This window comes from Cyrtonyx montezumae, unplaced genomic scaffold, assembly GCF_038088225.1.
Source record: "Cyrtonyx montezumae isolate F1298 unplaced genomic scaffold, pur_monq_1.0 scaffold_27, whole genome shotgun sequence".
In the NCBI taxonomy this organism is placed as follows: domain Eukaryota; kingdom Metazoa; phylum Chordata; class Aves; order Galliformes; family Odontophoridae; genus Cyrtonyx; species Cyrtonyx montezumae.
In genome coordinates this window covers 3,847,546-3,869,846 of record NW_027072014.1, presented here as the reverse complement: position 1 = coordinate 3,869,846, position 22,301 = coordinate 3,847,546, and positions in this window count along the sequence as shown.

The following is a 22,301-nucleotide window of genomic DNA, read 5'->3' as shown; positions in this document are numbered from 1 at the left end:
TCATTTCTTGGCATTTCCAAACCTCTTCATTCCATTTCATTTCATTTGCATTGCATTTCATTGCATTTCATAGCAATTCATTTCATTTCATTTCTTGGCATTTCCAAACCTCTTTATTTCATTTCATTTCTTGCCATTTCCAAACCTCTTCATTTCATTTCATTTCATTTCAATTCATTTCATTTCATTTCATGGCATTTCCACACCTCTTCATTTCATTTCATTTCATTTCATTTCATTTCATTTCATTTCATTTCATTTCATTTCATTGCATTGCATTTCATTTCATTTCATTTCATTTCATGGCATTTCATTGCATTTCATTTCATTTCATTTCATTTCATGGCATTTCCACACCTCTTCATTTCATTTCATTTCATTTCATTTCATTTCATTTCATTTCATTTCATTGCATTGCATTGCATTTCATTGCATTTCATTGCATTTCATTTCATTTCATTTGTTGGCATTTCCAAACCTTTTCATTTCATTTTATTTTATTTCATTTCATTTCATTACATTTCATTTCATTTCATTTCATTTCATTTCATTTCATTTCATTTCATGGCATTTCCACACCTATTCATTTCATTTCATTTCATTGCATTTCATTGCATTTCATTGCATTGCATTGCATTTCATTGCATTTCATTTCATTTCATTTCTTGGCATTTCCAAACCTCTTCATTCCATTTCATTTCATTTCATTTCATTTCATTTCATGGCATTTCCACACCTCTTTATTTCATTGCATTTCAATTCATTTCATGGCATTTCCACACCTCTTCATTTAAATACATTTCATTTCATTTCATTTCATTTCATTTCATTCCATGGCTTTTCCACACCTTTTCATTTAATTTCATTTCATTTGATTTCATTTCATTTCATTTCATTTCATTTCATTTCATTGCATTTCATTTCACTGGATTTCATTTCGTTTCATGGAATTTCGTTTCATTTCATTTGTTGGCATTTCCAAACCTTTTCATTTCATTTTATTTTATTTCATTTCATTTCATTTCATTTCATTTAATGGCATTTCCACACCTCTTCATTTAAATACATTTCATTTCATTTCATTTCATTTCATTTCATTTCATTTCATTCCATGGCTTTTCCACACATTTTCATTTAATTTCATTTAATTTAATTTAATTTAATTTAATTTAATTTAATTTCATTTCATTTCATTTCATTTCATGGCATTTCCACACCTCTTCATTTCATTTCATTTCATTTCATTTCATTTCATTTCATTTCATTTCATTTCTTGGCATTTCCAAACCTGTTCATTTCATTTCATTGCATTTCATTGCATTGCATTTCATTGCATTTCATTGCATTGCATTTCATTTCATTTCTTGGCATTTCCAAACCTCTTTATTTCATTTCATTTCTTGCCATTTCCAAACCTCTACTTTTCATTTCATTTCATTTCATTTCATTTCATTTCATTTCATTTCATTTCATGGCATTTCCACACCTCTTCATTTCATTTCATTACATTTCATTTCATTTCATTTCATTTCATTTCATTTCATTTCATTTCATGGCATTTCATTGCATTTCATTTCATTTCATTTCATTTCATGGCATTTCCACACCTCTTCATTTCATTTCATTTCATTTCATTTCATTTCATTTCATTTCATTTCATGGCATTTCCACACCACTTTATTTCTTTTCATTTCATTTCATTTCATTTCATTTCAATTCATGGCATTTCATTTCATTTCATTTGTTGGCATTTCCAAACCTCTTCATTTCATTTCATTTCATTTCATGGCATTTCATTTCATTCCATGGCTTTTCCACACCTTTTCATTTAATTTAATTTAATTTAATTTAATTTAATTTAATTTAATTTCATTTCATTTCATTTCATTTCATTGCATTTCATTTCACTGGATTTCATTTCATTTCATGGCATTTCATTTCATTTCATTTGTTGGCATTTCCAAACCTTTTCATTTCATTTTATTTTATTTCATTTCATTTCATTACATTTCATTTCATTTCATTTCATTTCATTTCATTTCATTTCATGGCATTTCCACACCTCTTCATTTCATTTCATTTCATTTCATTTCATGGCATTTCATTTCATTTCATTTCATTTCATTGCATTGCATTTCATTGCATTTCATTGCATTTCATTTCATTTCATTTCTTGGAATTTAAAACCTCTTCATTCCATTTCACTTCATTTCATTTCATTTCATGGCATTTCCACACCTCTTTATTTCATTTCATTTCATGGCATTTCATTTCATTTCATTTGTTGGCATTTCCAAACCTTTTCATTTCATTTTATTTTATTTCATTTCATTTCATTACATTTCATTTCATTTCATTTCATTTCATTTCATTTCATTTCATTTCATTTCATTGCATTGCATTTCATTGCATTTCATTTCATTTCATTTCATTTCATTTCATTTCCTGGCATTTCCAAACCTCTTCATTCCATTTCATTTCATTTCATTTCATTTCATGGCATTTCCACACCTCTTTATTTCATTTCATTTCATTTCATTTCATGGCATTTCCACACCTCTTCATTTCATTTCATTTCATTTCATTTCATTTCATTTCATTTCATTTCATTTCATTTCATTGCATTGCATTGCATTGCATTTCATTGCATTTCATTGCATTGCATTTCATTTCATTTCTTGCAATTCCAAACCTCTTTATTTCATTTCATTTCTTGCCATTTCCAAACCTCTTCTTTTCATTTCATTTCATTTCATTTCATTTCATTTCATTTCATTTCATTTCATTTCATGGCATTTCCACACCTCTTCATTTCATTTCATTTCATTTCATTTCATTTCATTTCATTTCATTTCATTTCATTTCATTGCATTGCATTGCATTTCATTGCATTTCATTGCATTTCATTTCATTTCATTTGTTGGCATTTCCAAACCTTTTCATTTCATTTTATTTTATTTCATTTCATTTCATTACATTTCATTTCATTTCATTTCATTTCATTTCATTTCATTTCATGGCATTTCCACACCTATTCATTTCATTTCATTGCATTGCATTTCATTGCATTTCATTGCATTGCATTGCATTTCATTGCATTTCATTTCATTTCATTTCTTTGCGTTTCCAAACCTCTTCATTCCATTTCATTTCATTTCATTTCATTTCATTTCATTTCATGGCATTTCCACACCTCTTTATTTCATTTCATTTCAATTCATTTCATGGCATTTCCACACCTCTTCATTTAAATACATTTCATTTCATTTCATTTCATTTCATTTCATTCCATGGCTTTTCCACACCTTTTCATTTAATTTCATTTCATTTCATTTGATTTCATTTCATTTCATTTCATTTCATTTCATTGCATTTCATTTCACTGGATTTCATTTCGTTTCATGGAATTTCGTTTCATTTCATTTGTTGGCATTTCCAAACCTTTTCATTTCATTTTATTTTATTTCATTTCATTTCATTTCATTTCATTTAATGGCATTTCCACACCTCTTCATTTAAATACATTTCATTTCATTTCATTTCATTTCATTTCATTTCATTTCATTCCATGGCTTTTCCACACATTTTCATTTAATATCATTTAATTTAATTTAATTTAATTTAATTTAATTTCATTTCATTTCATTTCATTTCATTTCATTTCATGGCATTTCCACACCTCTTCATTTCATTTCATTTCATTTCATTTCATTTCATTTCATTTCATTTCATTTCATTTCATTTCTTGGCATTTCCAAACCTGTTCATTTCATTTCATTGCATTTCATTGCATTGCATTTCATTGCATTTCATTGCATTGCATTTCATTTCATTTCTTGGCATTTCCAAACCTCTTTATTTCATTTCATTTCTTGCCATTTCCAAACCTCTACTTTTCATTTCATTTCATTTCATTTCATTTCATTTCATTTCATTTCATTTCATTTCATGGCATTTCCACACCTCTTCATTTCATTTCATTACATTTCATTTCATTTCATTTCATTTCATTTCATTTCATTTCATTTCATTGCATTTCATTGCATTGCATTGCATTTCATTGCATTTCATTGCATTTCATTTCATTTCATTTCTTTGCGTTTCCAAACCTCTTCATTCCATTTCATTACATTTCATTTCATTTCATTTCATTTCATTTCATTTCATTTCATTTCATGGCATTTCCACACCTCTTTATTTCATTTCATTTCAATTCATTTCATGGCATTTCCACACCTCTTCATTTAAATACATTTCATTTCATTTCATTTCATTTCATTCCATGGCTTTTCCACACCTTTTCATTTAATTTCTTTTCATTTGATTTCATTTCATTTCATTTCATTTCATTCCATTGCATTTCATTTCACTGGATTTCATTTCATTTCATGGAATTTCGTTTCATTTCATTTGTTGGCATTTCCAAACCTTTTCATTTCATTTTATTTTATTTCATTTCATTTCATTTCATGTCATTTAATGGCATTTCCACACCTCTTCATTTAAATACATTTCATTTCATTTCATTTCATTTCATTTCATTCCATGGCTTTTCCACACATTTTCATTTAATTTAATTTAATTTAATTTAATTTAATTTAATTTCATTTCATTTCATTTCATTTCATTTCATGGCATTTCCACACCTCTTCATTTCATTTCATTTCATTTCATTTCATTTCATTTCATTTCATTTCATTTCATTTCATGGCATTTATACACCTCTTCATTTCATTTAGTTCAATTTCAGTCTATTACATTTCATTTCATTTCATTACATTTCATTTCATTTCATTTGATTTCATTTCATGACTTTTCCACACCTCCTCATTTAAATACATTTCATTTCATTTCATTTCATTTCATTTCATGGCATTTCCGCACCTCTTCATTTAAATACATTTCATTTCATTTCATTTCATTTCATTCCGTGGCTTTTCCACACCTTTTCATTTAATTTAATTTAATTTAATTTAATTTAATTTAATTTCATTTCATTTCATTTCATTTCATTTCATTGCATTGCATTTCATTTCATTTCATTTCATTTCATTTCATGGCATTTCATTGCATTTCATTTCATTTCATTTCATTTCATTTCATGGCATTTCCACACCTCTTCATTTCATTTCATTTCATTTCATTTCATTTCATTTCATTTCATTTCATTTCATTTCATTTCATGGCATTTCCACACCTCTTTATTTCTTTTCATTTCATTTCATTTCATTTCAATACATGGCATTTCATTTCATTTCATTTGTTGGCATTTCCAAACCTCTTCATTTCATTTCATTTCATTTCATTTCATTTCATGGCATTTCATTTCATTTCATTTGTTGGCATTTCCAAACCTTTTCATTTCATTTTATTTTATTTCATTTCATTTCATTACATTTCATTTCATTTCATTTCATTTCATTTCATTTCATTTCATTGCATTTCATTTCATTTCATTTCATTTCCTGGCATTTCCAAACCTCTTCATTCCATTTCATTTCATTTCATTTCATTTCATTTCATTTCATGGCATTTCCACACCACTTCATTTAAATACATTGCATTTCATTTCATTTCATTTCATTTCATTTCATTTCATTTCATGGCATTTATACACCTCTTCATTTCATTTAGTTCAATTTCAGTCTATTACATTTCATTTCATTTCATTACATTTCATTTCATTTCATTTGATTTCATATCATGACTTTTCCACACCTCCTCATTTAAATACATTTCATTTCATTTCATTTCATTTCATTTCATTTCATTTCATTTCATTTCATTTCATTTCATGGCATTTCCGCACCTCTTCATTTAAATACATTTCATTTCATTTCATTTCATTTCATTCCATGGCTTTTCCACACCTTTTCATTTAATTTAATTTAATTTAATTTAATTTAATTTAATTTCATTTCATTTCATTTAATTTCATTTCATTTCATTTCATTGCATTGCATTTCATTTCATTTCATTTCATTTCATTTCATGGCATTTCATTGCATTTCATTTCATTTCATTTCATTTCATTTCATTTCATGGCATTTCCACACCTCTTCATTTCATTTCATTTCATTTCATTTCATTTCATTTCATTTCATTTCATTTCATGGCATTTCCACACCTCTTTATTTCTTTTCATTTCATTTCATTTCATTTCATTTCATTTCATTTCAATACATGGCATTTCATTTCATTTCATTTGTTGGCATTTCCAAACCTCTTCATTTCATTTCATTTCATTTCATGGCATTTCATTTCATTCCATGGCTTTTCCACACCTTTTCATTTAATTTAATTTAATTTAATTTAATTTAATTTAATTTAATTTAATTTAATTTAATTTAATTTAATTTCATTTCATTTCATTGCATTTCATTTCACTGGATTTCATTTCATTTCATGGCATTTCATTTCATTTCATTTGTTGGCATTTCCAAACCTTTTCATTTCATTTTATTTTATTTCATTTCATTTCATTACATTTCATTTCATTTCATTTCATTTCATGGCATTTCATTTCATTTCATTTGTTGGCATTTCCAAACCTTTTCATTTCATTTTATTTTATTTCATTTCATTTCATTACATTTCATTTCATTTCATTTCATTTCATTTCATTTCATTGCATTGCATTTCATTGCATTTCATTTCATTTCATTACATTTCATTTCATTTCCTGGCATTTCCAAACCTCTTCATTCCATTTCATTTCATTTCATTTCATTTCATTTCATTTCATTTCATGGCATTTCCACACCACTTCATTTAAATACATTGCATTTCATTTCATTTCATTTCATTTCATTTCATTTCATTCCATGGCTTTTTTACACCTTTTCATTTAATTTCATTTCCTTTGATTTAATTTAATTTCATTTCATTTCTTTTCATTTCATTTCAATGCATTTCATTTCACTGGATTTCATTTCATTTCATGGAATTTTATTTCATTTCATTTTTTTGCATTTCCAAACCCTTTCATTTCATTTTATTTCATTTCATTTCATTTCATTTCATTTCATTTCATTTCATTTCATTTCATTTCATTTCATTTCATGGCATTTCCACACCTCTTCATTTCATTTCATTTCATTTCATTTCATTTCATTTCATTTCATTTCATTGCATTGCATTGCACTGCATTGCACTGCATTTCATTGCATTTCATTGCATTGCATTTCATTTCATTTCTTGGCATTTCCAAACCTCTTCATTCCATTTCATTTCTTGCCATTTCCAAACCTCTTCTTTTCATTTCATTTCATTTCATTTCATTTCATTTCATTTCATTTCATTTCATGGCATTTCCACACCTCTTCATTTCATTTCATTTCATTTCATTTCATTTCATTTCATTTCATTGCATTGCATTTCATTGCATTGCATTGCATTTCATTGCATTTCATTGCATTTCATTGCATTTCATTTCATTTCATTTGTTGGCATTTCCAAACCTTTTCATTTCATTTTATTTTATTTCATTTCATTTCATTACATTTCATTTCATTTCATTTCATTTCATTTCATTTCATTTCATGGCATTTCCACACCTCTTCATTTCATTTCATTTCATTTCATTTCATTTCATTTCATTTTATTTATTTTCATTGCATTGCATTGCATTGCATTTCATTGCATTTCATTTCATTTCATTTCATTTCATTTCATGGCATTTCCACACCTCTTCATTTCATTTCATTTCATTTCATTTCATTTCATTTCATTTCATTTCATTTCATGGCATTTCCACACCTCTTTATTTCTTTTCATTTCATTTCATTTCATTTCATTTCATTTCAATACATGGCATTTCATTTCATTTCAATACATGGCATTTCCAAACCTCTTCATTTCATTTCATTTCATTTCATTTCATTTCATTTCATTTCATTTCATTTCATTTCATTTCATTGCATTGCATTTCATTGCATTTCATTGCATTTCATTTCATTTCATTTGTTGGCATTTCCAAACTTTTCATTTCATTTTATTTTATTTCATTTCATTTCATTACATTTCATTTCATTTCATTTCATTTCATTTCATTTCATTTCATGGCATTTCCACACCTCTTCATTTAAAAACATTTCATTTCATTTCGTTTCATTTCATTTCATTTCATTTCATTTCATTTCATTGCATTTCATTTCACTGGATTTCATTTCATTTCATGGAATTTCGTTTCATTTCATTTGTTGGCATTTCCAAACCTTTTCATTTCATTTTATTTTATTTCATTTCATTTCATTTCATTTCATTTCATTTCATTTCATTTCATTTCATGGCATTTCCACACCTCTTCATTTCATTTCATTTCATTTCATTTCATTTCATTTCATTTCATTTCATTTCATTTCATTTTATTTCATTTATTTTCATTGCATTGCATTGCATTGCATTTCATTGCATTTCATTTCATTTCATTTCATTTCATTTCTTGGCATTTCCAAACCTCTTCATTCCATTTCATTTCATTTGCATTGCATTTCATTGCATTTCATAGCAATTCATTTCATTTCATTTCTTGGCATTTCCAAACCTCTTTATTTCATTTCATTTCTTGCCATTTCCAAACCTCTTCATTTCATTTCATTTCATTTCAATTCATTTCATTTCATTTCATGGCATTTTCACACCTCTTCATTTCATTTCATTTCATTTCATTTCATTTCATTTCATTTCATTTCATTTCATTTCATTTCATGGCATTTCATTGCATTTCATTTCATTTCATTTCATGGCATTTCCACACCTCTTCATTTCATTTCATTTCATTTCATTTCATATCATTTCATTTCATTTCATTTCATTTCATGGCATTTCCACACCTATTCATTTCATTTCATTTCATTTCTATACATTTCATTTCATTTCATTTCATTTCATTTCATTTCATTGCATTGCATTTCATTGCATTTCATTTCATTTCATTTCATTTCATTTCATTTCTTGGCATTTCCAAACCTCTTCATTCCATTTCATTTCATTTCAATTCATTTCATTTTATTTCATTTCATGGCATTTCCACACCATTTCATTTCAATTCATTTCATTTCATTTCATTTCATGGCATTTCATTTCATTTCATTTCTTGGCATTTCCAAACCTCTTCATTTCATTTCATTTCATTTCATTTCATTTCATTTCATTTCATTTCATTTCTTTGCATTTCATTGCATTTCATAGCAATGCATTTCATTTCATTTCTTGGCATTTCCAAACCTCTTTATTTCATTTCATTTCTTGCCATTTCCAAACCGCTTCATTTCATTTCATTTCATTTCATTTCATTTCATTTCATTTCATGGCATTTCCACACCTCTTCATTTCATTTCATTTACTTCCTTTCATTTCATTTCATTTCATGGCATTTCATTGCATTTCAGTTCATTTCATTTCTTGACATTTCCAAAACACTTCATTCCATTTCATTCCATTTCATTTCATTTCATTTCATTTCATGGCATTTCCACACCTCTTCATTTAAATACATTGCATTTCATTTCATTTCATTTCATTTCATTCCATGGCTTTTCCACACCTTTTCATTTAATTTCATTTAATTAAATTTCATTTCATTTCATTTCATTTCATTTCATTTCATTTCATTTCATTCCATGGCTTTTCCACACCTTTTCATTTAATTTCATTTAATTAAATTTCATTTCATTTCATTTCATTTCATTTCATTTCATTTCATTTCATGGCATTTCCACACCTCTTCATTTCATTTCATTTCATTTCATTTCATTTCATTTCATTTCATTTCATTTCATGGCATTTCCACACCTCTTCATTTCATTTCATTTCATTTCATTTCATTTCATTTCATTTCATTTCATTTCATTTCATTTCATGGCATTTCCACACCTCTTTATTTCTTTTCATTTCATTTCATTTCATTTCATTTCAATACATGGCATTTCATTTCATTTCAATACATGGCATTTCCAAACCTCTTCATTTCATTTCATTTCATTTCATTTCATTTCATTTCATTTCATTTCATTTCATTTCATTGCATTGCATTTCATTGCATTTCATTGCATTTCATTTCATTTCATTTGTTGGCATTTCCAAACTTTTCATTTCATTTTATTTTATTTCATTTCATTTCATTACATTTCATTTCATTTCATTTCATTTCATTTCATTTCATTTCATGGCATTTCCACACCTCTTCATTTAAAAACATTTCATTTCATTTCGTTTCATTTCATTTCATTTCATTTCATTTCATTTCATTGCATTTCATTTCACTGGATTTCATTTCATTTCATGGAATTTCGTTTCATTTCATTTGTTGGCATTTCCAAACCTTTTCATTTCATTTTATTTTATTTCATTTCATTTCATTTCATTTCATTTCATTTCATTTCATTTCATTTCATTTCATTTCATGGCATTTCCACACCTCTTCATTTCATTTCATTTCATTTCATTTCATTTCATTTCATTTCATTTCATTTCATTTCATTTCATTTCATTTTATTTCATTTATTTTCATTGCATTGCATTGCATTGCATTTCATTGCATTTCATTTCATTTCATTTCATTTCATTTCTTGGCATTTCCAAACCTCTTCATTCCATTTCATTTCATTTGCATTGCATTTCATTGCATTTCATAGCAATTCATTTCATTTCATTTCTTGGCATTTCCAAACCTCTTTATTTCATTTCATTTCTTGCCATTTCCAAACCTCTTCATTTCATTTCATTTCATTTCAATTCATTTCATTTCATTTCATGGCATTTTCACACCTCTTCATTTCATTTCATTTCATTTCATTTCATTTCATTTCATTTCATTTCATTTCATTTCATTTCATGGCATTTCATTGCATTTCATTTCATTTCATTTCATGGCATTTCCACACCTCTTCATTTCATTTCATTTCATTTCATTTCATATCATTTCATTTCATTTCATTTCATTTCATGGCATTTCCACACCTATTCATTTCATTTCATTTCATTTCTATACATTTCATTTCATTTCATTTCATTTCATTTCATTTCATTGCATTGCATTTCATTGCATTTCATTTCATTTCATTTCATTTCATTTCATTTCTTGGCATTTCCAAACCTCTTCATTCCATTTCATTTCATTTCAATTCATTTCATTTTATTTCATTTCATGGCATTTCCACACCATTTCATTTCAATTCATTTCATTTCATTTCATTTCATGGCATTTCATTTCATTTCATTTCTTGGCATTTCCAAACCTCTTCATTTCATTTCATTTCATTTCATTTCATTTCATTTCATTTCATTTCATTTCTTTGCATTTCATTGCATTTCATAGCAATGCATTTCATTTCATTTCTTGGCATTTCCAAACCTCTTTATTTCATTTCATTTCTTGCCATTTCCAAACCGCTTCATTTCATTTCATTTCATTTCATTTCATTTCATTTCATTTCATGGCATTTCCACACCTCTTCATTTCATTTCATTTACTTCCTTTCATTTCATTTCATTTCATGGCATTTCATTGCATTTCAGTTCATTTCATTTCTTGACATTTCCAAAACACTTCATTCCATTTCATTCCATTTCATTTCATTTCATTTCATTTCATGGCATTTCCACACCTCTTCATTTAAATACATTGCATTTCATTTCATTTCATTTCATTTCATTCCATGGCTTTTCCACACCTTTTCATTTAATTTCATTTAATTAAATTTCATTTCATTTCATTTCATTTCATTTCATTTCATTTCATTTCATTCCATGGCTTTTCCACACCTTTTCATTTAATTTCATTTAATTAAATTTCATTTCATTTCATTTCATTTCATTTCATTTCATTTCATTTCATGGCATTTCCACACCTCTTCATTTCATTTCATTTCATTTCATTTCATTTCATTTCATTTCATTTCATTTCATGGCATTTCCACACCTCTTCATTTCATTTCATTTCATTTCATTTCATTTCATTTCATTTCATGGCATTTCATTGCATTTCATTTCATTTCATTTCTTGGCATTTCCAAAACACTTCATTCCATTTCATTCCATTTCATTTCATTTCATTTCATTTCATTTCATGGCATTTCCAGACCTCTTCATTTAAATACATTTCATTTCATTTCATTTCATTTCATTTCATTTCATTCCATGGCTTTTCCACACCTTTTCATTTAATTAAATTAAATTTAATTTAATTTAATTTAATTTAATTTCATTTCATTTCATTTCATTTCATGGCATTTCCACACCTCTTCATTTCATTTCATTTCATTTCATTTCATTTCATTTCATTTCATTTCATTTCATGGCATTTTCACACCTCTTCATTTCAATTCATTTCATTTCATTTAATGGCATTTCCACACCTCTTCATTTAAATACATTTCATTTCATTTCATTTCATTGCATTTCATTTCATGGCATTTCATGGCATTTCATTTCATTTCATGGCATTTCCACACCTCTTCATTTCATTTCATTTCATTTCATTTCATTTCATTTCATGGCATTTATACACCTCTTCATTTCATTTAGTTCAATTTCCATCAATTACTGGCATTTATACACCTCTTCATTTCATTTAGTTCAATTTCCATCAATTACATTTCGTTTCATTTCATTTCATTTCATTTCAATTCATTTCAATTGATTTCATTTCATGACTTTTCCACACCTCTTCATTTAAATACATTTCATTTCATTTCATTTCATTTCATTTCATGGCATTTCCACACCTCTTCATTTAAATACATTTCATTTCATTTCATGGCATTCCATGGCTTTTATACACCTTTTCATTTAATTTCATTTAATTAAATTTAATTTAATTTAATTTAATTTCATTTATTTCATTTCATTTCATTTCATTTCATGGCATTTCCACACCTGTTCATTTCATTTCATTTCATTTCACTTCATTTCATTTCATTTCATGGCATTTCCACACCTCTTCATTTCATTTCATTTCATTTCATTTCATTTCATTTCATTTCATTTCATTTCATTTCATTTCATTTCATGGCATTTCCACACCTCTTCATTTAAATACATTTCATTTCATTTCATTTCATTTCATTTCATTTCATTTCATTCCATGGCTTTTCCACACCTTTTCATTTAATTTAATTTAATTTAATTTAATTTCATTTCATTTCATTTCATTTCATTTCATTTCATTTCATTTCATGGCATTTCCACACCTCTTCATTTCATTTCATTTCATTTCATTTCATTTCATTTCATTTCATTTCATTTCATTTCATGGCATTTTCACACCTCTTCATTTCAATTCATTTCATTTCATTTCATGGCATTTCCACACCTCTTCATTTAAATACATTTCATTTCATTGCATTTCATTTCATGGCATTTCATGGCATTTCATGGCATTTCATTTCATTTCATGGCATTTCCACACCTCTTCATTTCATTTAGTTCAATTTCAGTCTATTACATTTCATTTCATTTCATTACATTTCATTTCATTTCAATTGATTTCATTTCATGACTTTTCCACACCTCTTCATTTAAATACATTTCATTTCATTTCATTTCATTTCATTTCATTTCATTTCATTTCATTTCATTTCATTGCATTTCCACACCTCTTTATTTCTTTTCATTTCATTTCATTTCATTTCATTTCATTTCATTTCATTTCATTTCAATACATGGCATTTCATTTCATTTCATTTGTTGGCATTTCCAAACCTCTTCATTTCATTTCATTTCATTTCATTTCATGGCATTTCATTTCATTCCATGGCTTTTCCACACCTTTTCATTTAATTTAATTTAATTTAATTTCATTTCATTTCATTTCATTTCATTTCATTTCATTGCATTTCATTTCACTGGATTTCATTTCATTTCATGGCATTTCATTACATTTCATTTGTTGGCATTTCCAAACCTTTTAATTTCATTTTATTTTATTTCATTTCATTTCAAAACATTTCATTTCATTTCATTTCATTTCATTTTTTGGCATTTCCAAACCTCATCATTCCATTTCACTTCATTTCATTTCATTTCATTTCATGGCATTTCCACACCTCTTTATTTCATTTCATTTCATGGCATTTCATTTCATTTCATTTGTTGGCATTTCCAAACCTTTTCATTTCATTTTATTTTATTTCATTTCATTTCATTACATTTCATTTCATTTCATTTCATTTCATTTCATTTCATTGCATTGCATTTCATTGCATTTCATTTCATTTCATTTCATTTCCTGGCATTTCCAAACCTCTTCATTCCATTTCATTTCATTTCATTTCATTTCATGGCATTTCCACACCTCTTCATTTCATTTCATTTCATTTCATTTCATTTCATTTCATGGCATTTCATTTCATTCCATGGCTTTTCCACACCTTTTCATTTAATTTAATTTAATTTAATTTCATTTCATTTCATTTCATTGCATTGCATTTCATTGCATTTCATTGCATTTCATTTCATTTCATTTGTTGGCATTTCCAAACCTTTTCATTTCATTTTATTTTATTTCATTTCATTTCATTACATTTCATTTCATTTCATTTCATTTCATTTCATTTCATTTCATGGCATTTCCACACCTCTTCATTTAAAAACATTTCATTTCATTTCATTTCATTTCATTTCATTCCATGGCTTTTCCACACCTTTTCATTTAATTTCATTTCATTTGATTTCATTTCATTTCATTTCATTTCATTTCATTTCATTGCATTTCATTTCACTGGATTTCATTTCATTTCATGGAATTTCGTTTCATTTCATTTGTTGGCATTTCCAAACCTTTTCATTTCATTTTATTTTATTTCATTTCATTTCATTTCATTTCATTTCATTTCATTTCATTTCATTTCATTTCATTTCATGGCATTTCCACACCTCTTCATTTCATTTCATTTCATTTCATTTCATTTCATTTCATTTCATTTCATGGCATTTCCACACCTCTTCATTTCATTTCATTTCATTTCATTTCATTTCATTTCATTTCATTTCATGGCATTTTCACACCTCTTCATTTCAATTCATTTCATTTCATTTCATGGCATTTCCACACCTCTTCATTTCAATACATTTCATTTCATTGCATTCCATTTCATGGCATTTCATGGCATTTCATGGCATTTCATTTCATTTCATGGCATTTCCACACCTCTTCATTTCATTTAGTTCAATTTCAGTCTATTACATTTCATTTCATTTCATTACATTTCATTTCATTTCAATTGATTTCATTTCATGACTTTTCCACACCTCTTCATTTAAATACATTTCATTTCATTTCATTTCATTTCATTTCATTTCATTTCATTTCATTTCATTTCATTTCATTGCATTTCCACACCTCTTTATTTCTTTTCATTTCATTTCATTTCATTTCATTTCATTTCATTTCAATACATGGCATTTCATTTCATTTCATTTGTTGGCATTTCCAAACCTCTTCATTTCATTTCATTTCATTTCATGGCATTTCATTTCATTCCATGGCTTTTCCACACCTTTTCATTTAATTTAATTTAATTTAATTTCATTTCATTTCATTTCATTTCATTTCATTTCATTTCATTTCATTTCATTTCATTGCATTTCATTTCACTGGATTTCATTTCATTTCATGGCATTTCATTACATTTCATTTGTTGGCATTTCCAAACCTTTTAATTTCATTTTATTTTATTTCATTTCATTTCAAAACATTTCATTTCATTTCATTTCATTTCATTTTTTGGCATTTCCAAACCTCATCATTCCATTTCACTTCATTTCATTTCATTTCATTTCATGGCATTTCCACACCTCTTTATTTCATTTCATTTCATGGCATTTCATTTCATTTCATTTGTTGGCATTTCCAAACCTTTTCATTTCATTTTATTTTATTTCATTTCATTTCATTACATTTCATTTCATTTCATTTCATTTCATTTCATTTCATTTCATTTCATTGCATTGCATTTCATTGCATTTCATTGCATTTCATTTCATTTCCTGGCATTTCCAAACCTCTTCATTCCATTTCATTTCATTTCATTTCATTTCATGGCATTTCCAACCTCTTCATTTCATTTCATTTCATTTCATTTCATTTCATTTCATTTCATTTCATTTCATTTCATTGCATTGCATTTCATTGCATTTCATTGCATTTCATTTCATTTCATTTGTTGGCATTTCCAAACCTTTTCATTTCATTTTATTTTATTTCATTTCATTTCATTACATTTCATTTCATTTCATTTCATTTCATTTCATTTCATTTCATGGCATTTCCACACCTCTTCATTTAAAAACATTTCATTTCATTTCATTTCATTTCATTTCATTTCATTTCATTTCATTTCATTCCATGGCTTTTCCACACCTTTTCATTTAATTTCATTTCATTTGATTTCATTTCATTTCATTTCATTTCATTTCATTTCATTGCATTTCATTTCACTGGATTTCATTTCATTTCATGGAATTTCGTTTCATTTCATTTGTTGGCATTTCCAAACCTTTTCATTTCATTTTATTTTATTTCATTTCATTTCATTTCATTTCATTTCATTTCATTTCATGGCATTTCCACACCTCTTCATTTCATTTCATTTCATTTCATTTCATTTCATTTCATTCCATGGCTTTTCCACACCTTTTCATTTAATTTCATTTCATTTGATTTCATTTCATTTCATTTCATTTCATTTCATTGCATTTCATTGCATTTCATTTCATTTCATTTCTTGGCATTTCCAAACCTCTTCATTCCATTTCATTTCATTTGCATTGCATTTCATTGCATTTCATAGCAATTTATTTCATTTCATTTCTTGGCATTTCCAAACCTCTTTATTTCATTTCATTTCTTGCCATTTCCAAACCTCTTCATTTCATTTCATTTCATTTCAATTCATTTCATTTCATTTCATGGCATTTCCACACCTCTTCATTTCATTTCATTTCATTTCATTTCATTTCATTTCATTTCATTTCATTTCATTTCATTTCATTTCATGGCATTTCATTGCATTTCATTTCATTTCATTTCATGGCATTTCCACACCTCTTCATTTCATTTCATTTCATTTCATTTCATTTCATTTCATATCATTTCATTTCATTTCATTTCATTTCATTTCATTACATTTCATTTCATTTCATTTCATTTCATTTCATTGCATTGCATTTCATTGCATTTCATTTCATTTCATTTCATTTCATTTCATTTCATTTCATTTCTTGGCATTTCCAAACCTCTTCATTCCATTTCATTTCATTTCAATTCATTTCATTTTATTTCATTTCATGGCATTTCCACACCTCTTCATTTCATTTCATTTCATTTCATTTCATTTCATGGCATTTCATTTCATTTCATTTCTTGGCATTTCCAAACCTCTTCATTTCATTTCATTTCATTTCATTTCATTTCATTTCATTTCATTTCATTTCATTTCATTTCTTTGCATTTCATTGCATTTCATAGCAATGCATTTCATTTCATTTCTTGGCATTTCCAAACCTCTTTATTTCATTTCATTTCTTGCCATTTCCAAACCGCTTCATTTCATTTCATTTCATTTCATTTCATTTCATTTCATTTCATTTCATTTCATTTCATGGCATTTCCACACCTCTTCATTTCATTTCATTTACTTCCTTTCATTTCATTTCATTTCATGGCATTTCATTGCATTTCAGTTCATTTCATTTCTTGACATTTCCAAAACACTTCATTCCATTTCATTCCATTTCATTTCATTTCATTTCATTTCATGGCATTTCCACACCTCTTCATTTAAATACATTGCATTTCATTTCATTTCATTTCATTTCATTCCATGGCTTTTCCACACCTTTTCATTTAATTTCATTTAATTAAATTTCATTTCATTTCATTTCATTTCATTTCATTTCATTTCATTTCATTTCATTTCATTCCATGGCTTTTCCACACCTTTTCATTTAATTTAATTTAATTTAATTTAATTTAATTTCATTTCATTTCATTTCATTTCATTTCATGGCATTTCCACACCTCTTCATTTCATTTCATTTCATTTCATTTCATTTCATTTCATTTCATTTCATTTCATTTCATGGCATTTTCACACCTCTTCATTTCAATTCATTTCATTTCATTTCATGGCATTTCCACACCTCTTCATTTAAATACATTTCATTTCATTGCATTTCATTTCATGGCATTTCATGGCATTTCATGGCATTTCATTTCATTTCATGGCATTTCCACACCTCTTCATTTCATTTAGTTCAATTTCAGTCTATTACATTTCATTTCATTTCATTACATTTCATTTCATTTCAATTGATTTCATTTCATGACTTTTCCACACCTCTTCATTTAAATACATTTCATTTCATTTCATTTCATTTCATTTCATTTCATTTCATTTCATTTCATTTCATTGCATTTCCACACCTCTTTATTTCTTTTCATTTCATTTCATTTCATTTCATTTCATTTCATTTCATTTCAATACATGGCATTTCATTTCATTTCATTTGTTGGCATTTCCAAACCTCTTCATTTCATTTCATTTCATTTCATGGCATTTCATTTCATTCCATGGCTTTTCCACACCTTTTCATTTAATTTAATTTAATTTAATTTAATTTAATTTAATTTCATTTCATTTCATTTCATTTCATTTCATTTCATTGCATTTCATTTCACTGGATTTCATTTCATTTCATGGCATTTCATTTCATTTCATTTGTTGGCATTTCCAAACCTTTTCATTTCATTTTATTTTATTTCATTTCATTTCATTACATTTCATTTCATTTCATTTCATTTCATTTTTTGGCATTTCCAAACCTCATCATTCCATTTCACTTCATTTCATTTCATTTCATTTCATGGCATTTCCACACCTCTTTATTTCATTTCATTTCATGGCATTTCATTTCATTTCATTTGTTGGCATTTCCAAACCTTTTCATTTCATTTTATTTTATTTCATTTCATTTCATTACATTTCATTTCATTTCATTTCATTTCATTTCATTTCATTTCATTGCATTGCATTGCATTCATTGCATTTCATTTCATTTCATTTCATTCCTGGCATTTCCAAACCTCTTCATTCATTTCATTTCATTTCATTTCATTTCATGGCATTTCCACACCACTTCATTTAAATACATTGCATTTCATTTCATTTCATTTCATTTCATTTCATTTCATTCCATGGCTTTTCCACACCTTTTCATTTAATTTCATTTCCTTTGATTTCATTTCATTTCATTTCATTTCATTTCATTTCATTTCATGGCATTTCCACACCTATTCATTTCATTTCATTTCATTTCATTTCATTTCATTGCATTGCATTGCACTGCATTTCATTGCATTTCATTGCATTGCATTTCATTTCATTTCTTGGCATTTCCAAACCTCTTCATTCCATTTCATTTCTTGCCATTTCCAAACCTCTTCTTTTCATTTCATTTCATTTCATTTCATTTCATTTCATTTCATTTCATTTCATGGCATTTCCACACCTCTTCATTTCATTTCATTTCATTTCATTTCATTTCATTTCATTTCATTTCATTGCATTGCATTTCATTGCATTTCATTGCATTTCATTTCATTTCATTTGTTGGCATTTCCAAACCTTTTCATTTAATTTTATTTTATTTCATTTCATTTCATTACATTTCATTTCATTTCATTTCATTTCATTTCATTTCATTTCATGGCATTTCCACACCTCTTCATTTCATTTCATTTCATTTCATTTCATTTCATTTCATTTCATTTCATTTCATTTTATTTCATTTCATTTCATTGCATTGCATTGCATTTCATTTCATTTCATTTCTTGGCATTTCCAAACCTCTTCATTCCATTTCATTTCATTTGCATTGCATTTCATTGCATTTCATAGCAATTCATTTCATTTCATTTCTTGGCATTTCCAAACCTCTTTATTTCATTTCATTTCTTGCCATTTCCAAACCTCTTCATTTCATTTCATTTCATTTCAATTCATTTCATTTCATTTCATGGCATTTCCACACCTCTTCATTTCATTTCATTTCATTTCATTTCATTTCATTTCATGGCATTTCATTGCATTTCATTTCATTTCATTTCATGGCATTTCCACACCTCTTCATTTCATTTCATTTCATTTCATATCATTTCATTTCATTTCATTTCATTTCATGGCATTTCCACACCTATTCATTTCATTTCATTTCATTTCATTACATTTCATTTCATTTCATTTCATTTCATTTCATTGCATTGCATTTCATTGCATTTCATTGCATTTCATTTCATTTCATTTCTGGCATTTCCAAACCTCTCATTCCATTTCATTTCATTTCAATTCATTTCATTTTATTTCATTTCATGGCATTTCCACACCTCTTCATTTCATTCATTTCATTTCATTTCATGGCATTTCATTTCATTTCATTTGTTGGCATTTCCAAACCTCTTCATTTCATTTCATTTCATTTCATTTCATTTCATTTCATTTCATTTCATTTCATTTCTTTGCATTTCATTGCATTTCATAGCAATTCATTTCATTTCATTTCTTGGCATTTCCAAACCTCTTTATTTCATTTCCTTCTTGCCATTTCCAAACCGCTTCATTTCATTTCATTTCATTTCATTTCATTTCATTTCATTTCATTTCATGGCATTTCCACACCTCTTCATTTCATTTCATTTCATTTCATTTCATTTCATTTCATTTCATTTCATTTCATTTCATTTCATGGCATTTCATTGCATTTCATTTCATTTCATTTCATTCATTTCATTTCATGGCATTTCATTGCATTTCAGTTCATTTCATTTCTTGACATTTCCAAAACACTTCATTCCATTTCATTCCATTTCATTTCATTTCATTTCATTTCATGCATTTCCACACCTCTTCATTTAAATACATTTCATTTCATTTCATTTCATTTCATTTCATTCCATGGCTTTTCCACACCTTTTCATTTAATTTAATTAATTTCATTTCATTTCATTTCATTTCATTTCATTTCATTTCATTTCATTTCATGGCATTTCACACCTATTCATTTCATTTCATTGCATTTCATTGCATTTCATTTCATTTCATTTCATTTCATGGCATTTTCACACCTCTTCATTTCAATTCATTTCATTTCATTTCATGGCATTTCACACCTCTTCATTTAAATACATGTCATTTCATTTCATTTCATTGCATTTCATTTCATGGCATTTCATGGCATTTCATGGCATTTCATTTCATTTGTTGGCATTTCCACACCTCTTCATTTCATTTCATTTCATTACATTTCATTTCATTTCATTTCATTCATTTCATTTCATTTCATTTCATGGCATTTATACACCTCTTCATTTCATTTAGTTCAATTTCAGTCTATTACATTTCATTTCATTACATTACATTTCATTTCATTTCATTTCATTTCATTTCATTTCATTTCATTTCATTTCATTTCATTTCTTTGCATTTCATTGCATTTCATAGCAATGCATTTCATTTCATTTCTTGGCATTTCCAAACCTCTTTATTTCATTTCATTTCTTGCCATTTCCAAACCGCTTCATTTCATTTCATTTCATTTCATTTCATTTCATTTCATTTCATTTCATTTCATTTCATGGCATTTCCACACCTCTTCATTTCATTTCATTTACTTCCTTTCATTTCATTTCATTTCATGGCATTTCATTGCATTTCAGTTCATTTCATTTCTTGACATTTCCAAAACACTTCATTCCATTTCATTCCATTTCATTTCATTTCATTTCATTTCATGGCATTTCCACACCTCTTCATTTAAATACATTGCATTTCATTTCATTTCATTTCATTTCATTCCATGGCTTTTCCACACCTTTTCATTTAATTTCATTTAATTAAATTTCATTTCATTTCATTTCATTTCATTTCATTTCATTTCATTTCATTCCATGGCTTTTCCACACCTTTTCATTTAATTTAATTTAATTTAATTTAATTTAATTTAATTTCATTTCATTTCATTTCATTTCATGGCATTTCCACACCTCTTCATTTCATTTCATTTCATTTCATTTCATTTCATTTCATTTCATTTCATTTCATGGCATTTTCACACCTCTTCATTTCAATTCATTTCATTTCATTTCATGGCATTTCCACACCTCTTCATTTAAATACATTTCATTTCATTGCATTTCATTTCATGGCATTTCATGGCATTTCATGGCATTTCATTTCATTTCATGGCATTTCCACACCTCTTCATTTCATTTAGTTCAATTTCAGTCTATTACATTTCATTTC